The sequence below is a fragment of the Nerophis ophidion genome, linkage group LG13 (genome assembly GCF_033978795.1).
Source record: "Nerophis ophidion isolate RoL-2023_Sa linkage group LG13, RoL_Noph_v1.0, whole genome shotgun sequence".
Lineage (NCBI taxonomy): Eukaryota > Metazoa > Chordata > Actinopteri > Syngnathiformes > Syngnathidae > Nerophis > Nerophis ophidion.
The window spans coordinates 15445746-15457574 of NC_084623.1; positions in this window are offsets into that span (position 1 = coordinate 15445746).

The window sequence follows — 11829 nt, forward strand, 5'->3', positions numbered from 1 at the left end:
ACGGTGTTGACAGTGCACTGCTTCCCCTTCCTGAGGCGGCGGATGGTGGTCCAGAATCGCTTCGAAGCCATCCGGAAGTCATTTTCCATGGCTTCCCCAAACTCTTCCCATGTCCGAGTTTTTGCCTCTGTCACCGCTGAAGCTGCACACCGCTTGGCCTGTCTGTACCTGTCCACTGCCTCTGGAGTCCTATGAGCCAAAGAACCCGATAGAACTCCTTCTTCAGCTTGACGGCATCCCTCACCGCTGGTGGACGGGTTCTAGGATTACCGCCACGACAAGCACCAACTACCTTGCGGCCACAGCTCCGATCAACCGCCTCGACAATAGAGGTGCGGAACATGGTCCACTCGGACTCAATGTCCAGCATCTCCCTCGTGACATGTTCAAAGTTCCTCCGGAGGTGGAAATTGAAACTTTCTCTGACAGGAGACTCTGCCAGACGTTCCCAGCAAACCCTCACAATGCGTTTGGGCCTGCCAAGTCTGTCCGGCATCCTCCCCCACCATCGCAGCCAACCCACCACCAAGTGGTGATCGGTAGAAAGCTCCGCCCCTCTCTTTACCCGAGTGTCCAAAACATGAGGCCGCAAATCCGAGGACACAACTACAAAGTCGATCATGGAACTGCGGCCTAGGGTGTCCTGGTGCCAAGTGCACATATGGACACCCTTATGTTTGAACATGGTGTTTGTTATGGACAAACTGTGACGAGCACAGAAGTCCAATAACAAAACACCACTCGGGTTCAGATCTGGGCGACCATTCTTCCCAATCACGCCTCTCCAGGTTTCACTGTCGTTAGCAACATGAGCGTTGAAGTCCCCCAGCAGAACAAGGGAATCACCAGGGGGAGCACTCTCCAGTACTCCCTTGAGTGTACCCAAAAAGGGTGGGTACTCTGAACTGTTGTTTGGTGCGTAAGCACAAACAACAGTCAGGATCCGTCCCCCCACCTGAAGGCGGAGGGAGGCTACCCTTTCGTCCACTGGGTTGAACTCCAACGTGCAGGCTTTAAGCCGGGGAGCAACCAGAATTGCCAGCCCAGCCCGTCGCCTCTCACTGCCGGCCACGCCAGAGTGAAAGAGAGTCCAGCCCCTTTCAAGAGACGTGGTTCCAGAGCCCTTGCTGTGCGTCGAAGTGAGTCCGACTACATCCAGCCGGAATTTCTCTACTTCGCGCACTAGCTCAGGCTCCTTTCCCCCAGTGAGGTGACGTTCTACGTCCCAAGAGCGAGCTTATGTAGCCGAGGATCGGACCGCCAAGTGCCCTGCCTTCGGCTTCCGCCCAGCTCACATTGCACCAGACCTCTATGGCCCCTGCTATGGGTGGTGAGCCCATTGGAGGGGGGACCCAGGGCTGTGCCCGGCCGGGCCCCATGGGTACAGGCCCGGCCACCAGGCGCTCGCCATCGTGCCCCACCTCTGGGCCTGGCTCCAGAGGGGGGCCCCGGTGACCCGCGTCCGGGCGAGGGAAATCTGGGTCCTTTGTTTTTACTTTTCATAGAGGTTTTCGAGCTGCTCTTTGTCTGGTCCCTCACCTAGGACCAGTTTGCCTTGGGAGACCCTACCAGGGGGCTTGAAGCCCCCAGACAACATAGCTCCTAGGATCATTGGGACACGCAAACTCCTCTACCACGGTAAGGTGGCAGCTCAGAGAGGAGTATATATATATATATATATATATATATATATATATATATATATATATACATATATATATATATATATATATATATATATATACACATATATATATATATATACATACATATATATATATATATATATATATACATACATATATATATGTGTATATATATATATATACATATATATATATATATATATATATATATATATATATATATACATATATATACATATATATATATATATATATATATATATATATATATATATATATATATATACATATATATACATATATATATATATATATATATATATATATATATATATATATATATATATATACACATATATATATATATATATACATATATACATCCATCCAGTCTTGCCTAGCGATGCTTCAGTGTTAATAGCCTCAACTTTATCGTTAGTTTTTAGGAGAGAATGTTTCCATTCTCCCTTTTCTATCTAACTGTTTCTGCTTGTAAGTATTCCGTGAGTTGCCTAACATGAGCCTCTGCTCGTTTTGCCAGTGTTGTCACTTACCGCTATTTCCAGAAGGAGTATGGTACTGTTTTTAATTCATTAGTACCGCGTAACTTAAATAGTACTGGTATATCACAACAACCCACTATTAATATTTAGATCAATATGCCCACCTCCATATAATTTTAGCATGGGAATCCTTTGTTTTGTTTCTATTTTTGATGTTCCTTTGAAGCAACATTTCCTGCCTTGCTAATGTAGTCCTTGCTTCTGTTTCACTGCACCACAGTGGTGCACTTGTCTCCTCTTGAGGAACAAAATCACAAGGCAAGATGCTCGATGGCTAATGTGTTTGGAAAATATGAAGGTGATACGGCGGGGTTTGTTCTCCCGGGATGCAAACGGACGACTCCGGACAGGTTTTGCGGGTAGGAACATGATTTAATCTTCAAAATTAAACACGTACCAAAAACACAAAACAAGCAGAGGGAAAATGTGGGAAGCCAAGGTTACCTCTTAGCACAGTAAAACATAAACTCGGAGAGAAGTACTACAAACGTAACTGTTGCATGAAGCAAACAAAGAAGCCAGGATGAGTGTGGCGAGAGAGGTAAATAAATAGCTCTCTGATTAGTGGTCGACTGCAGGTGAGCGTGGCGACCACTAACCAGAGGCAGGTGAACCAAATGAATCCCCACAGGAACCCAAACAAACCCAGAGGTGCACAAAACAGGAACTAAGGGAGTCCAAAAATAACACAACACAACAACGGATCATGACAGAAGGACAAAACAGCAGAGAACAAACAGGAAAAAAATGGAACTCGAAGAATAGAAGGAGAATAGAAATAGAAAGAGTTAAGTTAGGAGATGGCTTGGCGCTGTTGGGAGAGTGACCGTGCCAGCAACCTGAGGGTTCCTGGTTCAATCCCCACCTTCTACCAACCTCGTCAGGTCCGTTGTGTCCTTGAGCAAGACACTTCACTCTTGCTCCTGATCAGGCACGTGCACACATAGGGGGGCCCTATGGGTGCTTGAGCCCCTGCCCTTTTTTGCCTCGTCTTAAAAAGTGCCCTCTGCCTGTGTGTGTGTTGTTGTTATTTTTTTTCATTAAACAACATTAATAAATTCCTGTTGGGGATGTAAAAAAAACAAAACCAAACAAAAACACAGCGGTACGAAAATTCCGCGTTTTCTTGTAATACCGGGTTGTTTGAGCATGCGCTTCCGCCGGAGAGACAGAGAGAGGGTGAGTGAGTGAGAGAGAGAGAGAGAGAGGAGAGAGAGCCAACTGCGACAGTGGAGCAACTTGAACCTGGGGGTTATGGTCTAGTCGCCGCCCACTTATTCAGCATCTAATATGGGTAATATTTCAGAAAAACGCTGTATTATTCTATTACTCAATGTGTCAGCTTCTGTTCTTGCCAGACGTCGGAGCACAGCACATCAATTGAGCACGGCACATCAATTCCGCACAGAGCAGAGCGGATCGTGCGGGACAGGAAGTAGTGTACAAAATACAAAACAAAAACACCGGGTTAATTTTCAAAATAAAATGCACTGTGTGTACGCTGGATCACATTTCTCTCACAATAGAGGTTTAAATATAAAGTTGTATTGCGTTCAGTTGTTTAGTCTGAGCATTAAGTGAGAAAGACCATAAGTTACAACTTGATGGTGTTTTCATCAAGTTAAGGAAAGAAGGACAGATTTTCACATTGAAGTTTTTTCCATTTGGGTATTTATTTTTGTATTTTTTTTCGAAGTTCATGTTGCACTGTTCAATGTTCAATACGAAAGTGCTTATCTTTTACAAATAAATAGCCTAATAATAAACCAGTGTTTTGTTGCTTTTCATGTCTTCCAAGTCTATGATAATGTGAATTAACTCATTATGACAATAACTTGTTGACACAAAAGAAATGGCAATCACTTTTTACCTACAAAGGACACAAAGCTAACTAGTTAGTTTATCCATCCATCCATTTCTACCGCTTATTCCCTTTTGAGGTCGCGGGGGGCGCTGGCGCTTATCTCAGCTACAATCGGGCGGAAGGCGGGGTACACCCTGGACAAGTCGCCACCTCATCGCAGGGCCAACACAGATAGACAGACAACATTCACACTCACATTCACACAATAGGGACCATTTTAGTGTGGCCAATCAACCTATCCCCAGGTGCATGTCTTTGGAAGTGGGAGGAAGCCGGAGTACCCGGAGGGAACCCACGCATTCACGGGGAGAACATGCAAACTCCACACAGAAAGATCCCGAGCCTGGATTTGAACCCAGGACGGCAGGACCTTCGTATTGTGAGGCAGACGCACTAACCCCTCTCCCACCGTGAAGCCCCTAGTTAGTTTACTATTAGCAAATTTATTTTTACATTAATTTCCATATTGTGTGAAGGACCCCCAAAAAAATTCCTGCCCTTTTTCTGCCTTTGAGCCCCTGCCCCTCTATAATCATGTGCACGTCCCTGCTCCTGATGGGTCGTGGTTAAGGCTTTGCATGGTAGCTCCCGCCATCAGTGTGTGAATGTGGAAATAATGTAAAAGCGCTTTGAGTACCTAGCGCTATACAAGAATAACCCATTTACCATTTAAGTGACGAAAACAATTTTAAACGAGATTTGTGGTTGAACCTGGCGACGGGAGGTCAGTGCGGCTGGCACCTTCTCACACTGGCTCTGTTTATTTGGAGCAGAAGGGCAGTTTTGGAGAAGACTTAGCAGACAGAATGGCACAGTTGGCACAGAATAGAGTGACAGATATTGGAGTCTCAGAATACACCAGACTGGGTTGTCTTGAACTGGACAGGTTGCACGGGCTGGCACATTGTCATGGTGATTGGTCGTCATGTGGCTCTGGGCGAGGTGACTCTGCATCATCTTTTGTGTATTTCTTCGAAAAATTGCGTTTCGTTGGATTTATTAACTCGTCCGGACGTCCTGTCGGTGCATCGACGATATTGTAAGTGCTGTACACTGGCCGTGTATTGACGGGAGCGGTCACGTTTGATTCCTGCTTCTCGGCCAAGTTCTCCTCTTGCCAGCCGTCACTGACTTGGCATTCGCTCGCTTCCTTTTCCCTGTGGAGATCACGTATGTCTGTCCACTAGCAAGTCTGTTGACAAGTCTCGGCCTATATGAAGGGTATTTTTATCCACAGATACAGTCATGCAAAAAAATAAAAATAAAAAAATAGCACACCCCATTATAATATTTTCTACAAAAAAACACATTTGGCCTTCGTTTTCGATTTTTAGGGATAAAGTTGGACGAGGAACAAATTCAACTGAATACATGTAGTAACTGCACTTTCTTCGCCTATAATTCACAGTCCTTATGTAAGTCAACAACACATATGTTTTTACTTTTGAAACAGATTCTAAATTGTAAAATTGGGCAAGTCCTAGGTGGTTAAAGGGGAACATTATCACAATTTCAAAAGGGTTAAAAACAATAAAAATCAGTGCACAGTGGCTTGTTGTATTTTTTTGAAGTTGTTTTCAAAATTTTACCTGGTCCCGGAATATCCCTATAAAAACTTTAAAGTGCCTTATTTTCGCTCTCTCGAAGCCACTGTTCATTTTCCTGTGACGTCACACAGTGCTGCCAATGTAAACAAACAATGGCGAATAGCACAGCAAGATATAGCGACATTAGCTCGGATTCAGACTCGGATTTCAGCGGTTTAAGCCATTCAACAGATTACGCATGTTTTGAAACGAATGGTTGGAGTATGAAAGTATTGAAGAAGAAACAGAAGCTATTGAGCGAATAGCTATTGACGCTATTCATAGCCATAGCATGGCCGAATAACTGCGTTAGCATCGCCCGTAAAATGTGCGGACCAAACGATCAGGACTTTCGCATCTTGTGACACTGGATCAACTTAAATCCTTTGATTGGTAAGTGTTTTTTTCGCATTAAATGTGAGTGGAAGGAAACGTAATATAGTTGCAAATGCATCTGCAGGTTATCCATACATCTCTGTGCCATGTCTGCTTTAGTACCTCCGGTAAATAGCATGTTAGCATCGATTAGCGTAGCATGTTAGTATCGATTAGCTGGCAGTCACGCCGCGACCAAATATGTCTGATTAGCACATATGTCAACAACATCAACAAAACTCCCCTTTGTGATTTTGTTGACTTTATAGTTGCAAATGCATCTGCAGGTTATCTATACATCTCTGTGCCATGTCTGTCATCGCCGGCCAAATGTGCAGACACTCCACCACATTCAATGGGGGTCCGGCGGCAGATTTCTTGCCACTTTTGCATCTTCAGTGCAACTTGAATCCCTCCCTGATAGTGTTGTTACACCCTCCGACAACACACCGACGAGGCATGATGTCTCGAAGGTTCCAAAAAATTGTCGAAAAAACGGAAAATAACAGAGCTGAGACCCGGTGTTTGCAATGTGTTGAAAATGAAAATGGCGGGTGTATTACCTCGGTGACGTCACGTTCTGACGTCATCGCCAAAAGAGCCATAAATAGAAAGGCGTTTAATTCGTCAAAATTCACCCATTTAAAGTTCGGAAATCGGTTAAAAAAATATATGGTCTTTTTTCTGCACAATCAAGGTATATATTGACGCTTACATAGGTCTGGTGATAATGTTCCCCTTTAACAATAAAGCTATTCCACCCATAAAGCCCTCTGAAGCACCCCAAAACTGCCAACAATACTCCATTCACAGGTCATGACCTGAGTATTAACCAAGTATTAGCAATATTGTTATTACAAGTGCTAACATTGACAAACTACTTTTATCTGTGCTTTGTTTACAAATAATAACTAGAAGGATGTGGCCATTAACAGAGACGTTCAGCATCCAACCTAAATCCAGACATGGTGAAACAGACACGAAAAAAACGCTTGATTGTTTACCTGTGCGGATCATGATGATTTCTTTATCCAAACTTTAAGGTAATAATATCCCATCAGTTGACATACGAGTGATAGCAGACATTAGTGGTGTTAAAAAAATTGATTCACATCTGAATCGCATCCCTATTCTAAAAAATGATTTAAAAACAATACATATATATATGTATTTTTTCTCTTGATTTAACGTATACATGTACACATATAACATATATATGTACACACACACACACCCACACACATATATGTATGTATATATATATATATATATATATATATATATATATATATATATATATATATATATATATATATATATATGTATATATGTATATATATATACATATATATATATACAAGTATATATATATACATATATAAATATATACATATGTATATGTGTGTGAGTGTGTGTGTGTGTGTATATATATATATATATATATATATATATATATATATATATATATATATATATATATATATATATATATATATATATATATATATATATATAAATGTGTGTGTATATATCTATATACATACATAAGAATATGTATATATGTATTAATATAAATATGCATATATATATATATATATAAATATATATATATATATATATATATATATATATGTATACATATATGTATATATATATACATATATACATATTCTTATGTATGTATATAGATATATATATATATATATATATATATATATATATATATATGTATACATATATGTATATATATATATACATATATACATATTCTTATGTATGTATATAGATATATACACACACATTTATATATATATATATATATATATATATATATATACATATATATATGCATATATATATATGCATATATATATATACTGTATATATAAATATATATGCATATATATATATGTGTGTGTGTGTGTGTGTGTGTGTGTGTGTGTGTGTGTGTGTGTATATAGGGCTATTTCATCTCTACAAGGCTGTTTCATAGGTTTCTCTGTTCTTCAGGGGATTTTAGTGCTCTAAAATAAATGCTGTACATCATTAAGACATTACTTCATAATCTATTATAGTTGTTTATAGTAAAGTAAATTGTGTTTCTAATTACACAATATCCTTTATCTAAAAGTAAAAATTTTCGGAAAATCCTGTTACATGTTTGAATGGTGGTGTATTTTCTGAAGCCAAGCACCAATTGATTTACGTTAAATATATTTCGATGGATGATGTTGATTTGAGAATTTTGTGTTAAAATTTGGTGAGTAGTTCAAGTACCTCGGAGTCCTGTTCACTAGTGAGGGAAAAGTGGATCGTGGGGTTGACAGGCGGATCGGTGCGGCGTCTTCAGTAATGCGGACGCTGTATCGATCCTTTGTGGTAAAGAAGGAGCCGAGCCGGAAGGCAAAGCTCTCAATTTACCGGTCGATCTACGTTCCCATCCTCACCTATGGTCATGAACTTATTTGCTGTGGAAGGCTACCAAAAGCGCCTTATTGCAGTGAAACTTGCCAAGGGACATGTAACTACATATTAACAATGCTGTATGTATACTTTTGACCCAGCAGATTTGGTCACATTTTCAGTAGACCCATAATAAATTCATAAAGGAACCAAACTTCATGAATGTTTTTTTCTGACAAACAAGTATGTGTTCCAATCACTCTATCACAAAAAATAAGAGTTGTAGAAATTATTGGAGACTCAAGACAGCCATGACATTATGTTCTTTACAAGTGTATGTCAACTTTTGACCAGGACTGCATATTATTTTGTGACATTTTTGCATGTGCATGGGTTAGTGTACTGTATGTGAACGGGTGTGGTTCCTCTGCCTCTGGGTCTTTTCTACTGGTATTGTCTTTCCGCCATCTGCTGCTACCCCACTAATGTGCCTACTCAGATGCAAACATGGCACATCTAGGGTCCAATTTCTAGTATCAAAACATTATGCAACTCCTAACTCCAGGTTTTGTGTCATATGCCGTTATGGAGCTTTAACTTGGAAACAGAAACAAAAGGAATCAGGCTTTGAATGTGAAACTCAGACTTGCATATTTGGTATGTTGGTCTTCAAGATTTGAATTTTTAATCCGGTCCCTCCTTCTGTCATGTATTAATCATGGCACAGTCTGCTTGGGCCGAAAATAGCGCCTAGCAACCCAGAAAAACAACATGGGTAGTGTATGTGTGTGTTTTCCGGTCTGGTGCATGTTCATGTGTGACACCGCACATTGTCTCTCCTAATATTTTCCTTCCCTCTGTAATAGTTTGACTTGACTTCATTAGCATGCTGTTTTTCTTCAAATTTCAGACAGAACATTGAGTGTATTCTGCACCAATCTCTGCGTGAAGCTCAATTTGATATTTGGCGGTGTTGCTAGCATAATAAATCCACCCATCCATCCATCCATCCATCCATCCAACAAATCATACATTTCTTATAATATATATTAATATAGAACTATCATTATTTTTGGGCATTATGGCACACCAGATTATAAGGCTGACTACAGATGAGCGGGTTTTTCCAGGTCTATTTTTTTTCAAATATATACCGTACAACCCTTGTCCAGATAAACGGGAGTGACGTGAGAAGCCATAAGTGAAGTCTTATCCCTAAACCGGGTTTTAAATAATATATTTGTTTAACTCTTATCTTACTGACAGGGTGCAGTGCGTCTCCCATAACGATGTGACCTCGGACTATGTTAAGGTAACGTGTGGAGTTCCCCAGGGTTCGGTCCTTGGCTCTGCACTCTTCAGCATCTACATGCTGCCGCTGGGTGACGTCATACGCAAATACGGTATTAGCTTTCACTGCTATGCTGATGACACCCAACTCTACATGCCCCTAAAGCTGACCAACACGCCGGACTGTAGTCAGTTGGAAGCGTGTCTTAATGAAATTAAACAATGGATGTCCGCTAACTTTTTGCAACTTATAGCCAAAAAAACGGAATTGCTTATCGGTCCTGCTAGACACCGACCTCTATTTACAAATACAACTTTAACATTTGACAACCAAATAATAAAACAAGGTGACTCGGTAAAAAATCTGGGTATTATCTTCGACCCAACTCTCTCCTTTGAGTCACACATTAAAAGCGTTACTAAAACGGCCTTCTTTCATCTCCGTAATATCGCAAACATTTGCTCCGTTTTGTCCACTAAAGACGCTGAGATCATTATCCATGCGTTTGTCACGTCTCGTCTCGATTACTGTAACGTATTATTTTCGGGTCTCCCCATGTCTAGCATTAAAAGATTACAGTTGGTACAAAATGCGGCTGCTAGACTTTTGACGCCGCCGGCTTCTCTGGGCCCGAGATCATCTAAGATGGACTGATGCAAAGTGGAAAAGTGTTCTGTGGTCTTACGAGTCCACATTTCAAATTATTTTTGGAAATATTTGACATCGTGTCATCCGGACCAAAGGGGAAGCGGACCATCCAGACTGTTATCACCGCAAAGTTCAAAAGTCAACATCTGTGATGGTATGGGGGTGCGTTAGTGCCCAAGGCATGAGTAACTTACACATCTGTGAAGGCACCATAAATGCTGAAAGGTACATACAGGTTTCGGAACAACATATGCTGCCATCTTAGCGCCGTCTTTTTCATGGACGCCCCTGCTTATTTCAGCAAGACAATGCCAAGACACATTCAGCACATGTTAAAACAGCGTGGCTTCGTAAAAAAAGAATGCGGGTACTTTCCTGGCCCGCCTGCAGTCCAGACCAGGCTTCCATCGAAAATGTGTGGCGCATTATGAAGCGTAAAATACGAAAGCGGAGCCCCCGGACTGTGGAACGACTAAATTTCTACACAAAACAAGAACGGGAAAGAATTCCACTTTCAAAGCTTCAACAATTAGTTTCCTCCGTTCCCAAACGTTTATTGAGAATAGATCACCATTATGGGAAATTGGTATAGAAATATCGAACAAAGAAAAGATGATGTAACACAGTGGTGAACATGCCCTTTCCCAACTACTTTGGCACGTGTCGCAGCCATGAAATTGTAAGTTAATTATTATTTGAGAAGGAAAGAAAAGAAACGGCAGATCAACTGGTCTAAAAAGGAGGTCTATTTAAAGCCTAGAGTATACAAATGAGTTTTAAGATGGGACTCAAATGCTTCTACAGAGGTAGCATCTCTAACTGTTTACTTCCTAACATTTCCACTTAACCACTGTATTAACCACTGGATTTCCTTTTGGCTGATTTTGTGGGCAGACTTTGGGATGTTTTGAGCTTGTAACCTTGACCCTTTAAAGCATAATGTTTCAACGGATCTAACACAATGTGCTTTATTTGCATCTTCAATTAACCATTTTTTTTAAGTTGACATTAATTTTTCATTCCCCCCAGGATTTTTTTGAGATGCCTGAATTTGCAGTTTTTCCCAAACAAATGCAATGCAAGGTAAGTTTTTTAGTTGTTTGTTGCAATAACATGGTGAGAAAAAGTGGAGGTAAATTATTATGATTTTTCCGTCTGAAACCATGGTAGAGAAATTTGCTGAAGACAATGTAGATAACAGTTTTTGGAAACCGGAACAAAGAGGAAAATAACCATCCGGATTGTTATAGGCGCAATGTTCAAAAGCCAGCATCTGTCATGGTATAGGAGTACATGCAGGTTTTGGAGCCATTCAAGCAATATTATCATGGACGCCCCTGCTTATTTCAGCCAGACAATGCCAAGCCACGTGTTACAACAGCTTGGTTTCGTAGTAAAAGAGTGCGGGCACTCGACTGGCCTGCCTGTAGTCCAGACCTGTCTCCCACTGAAA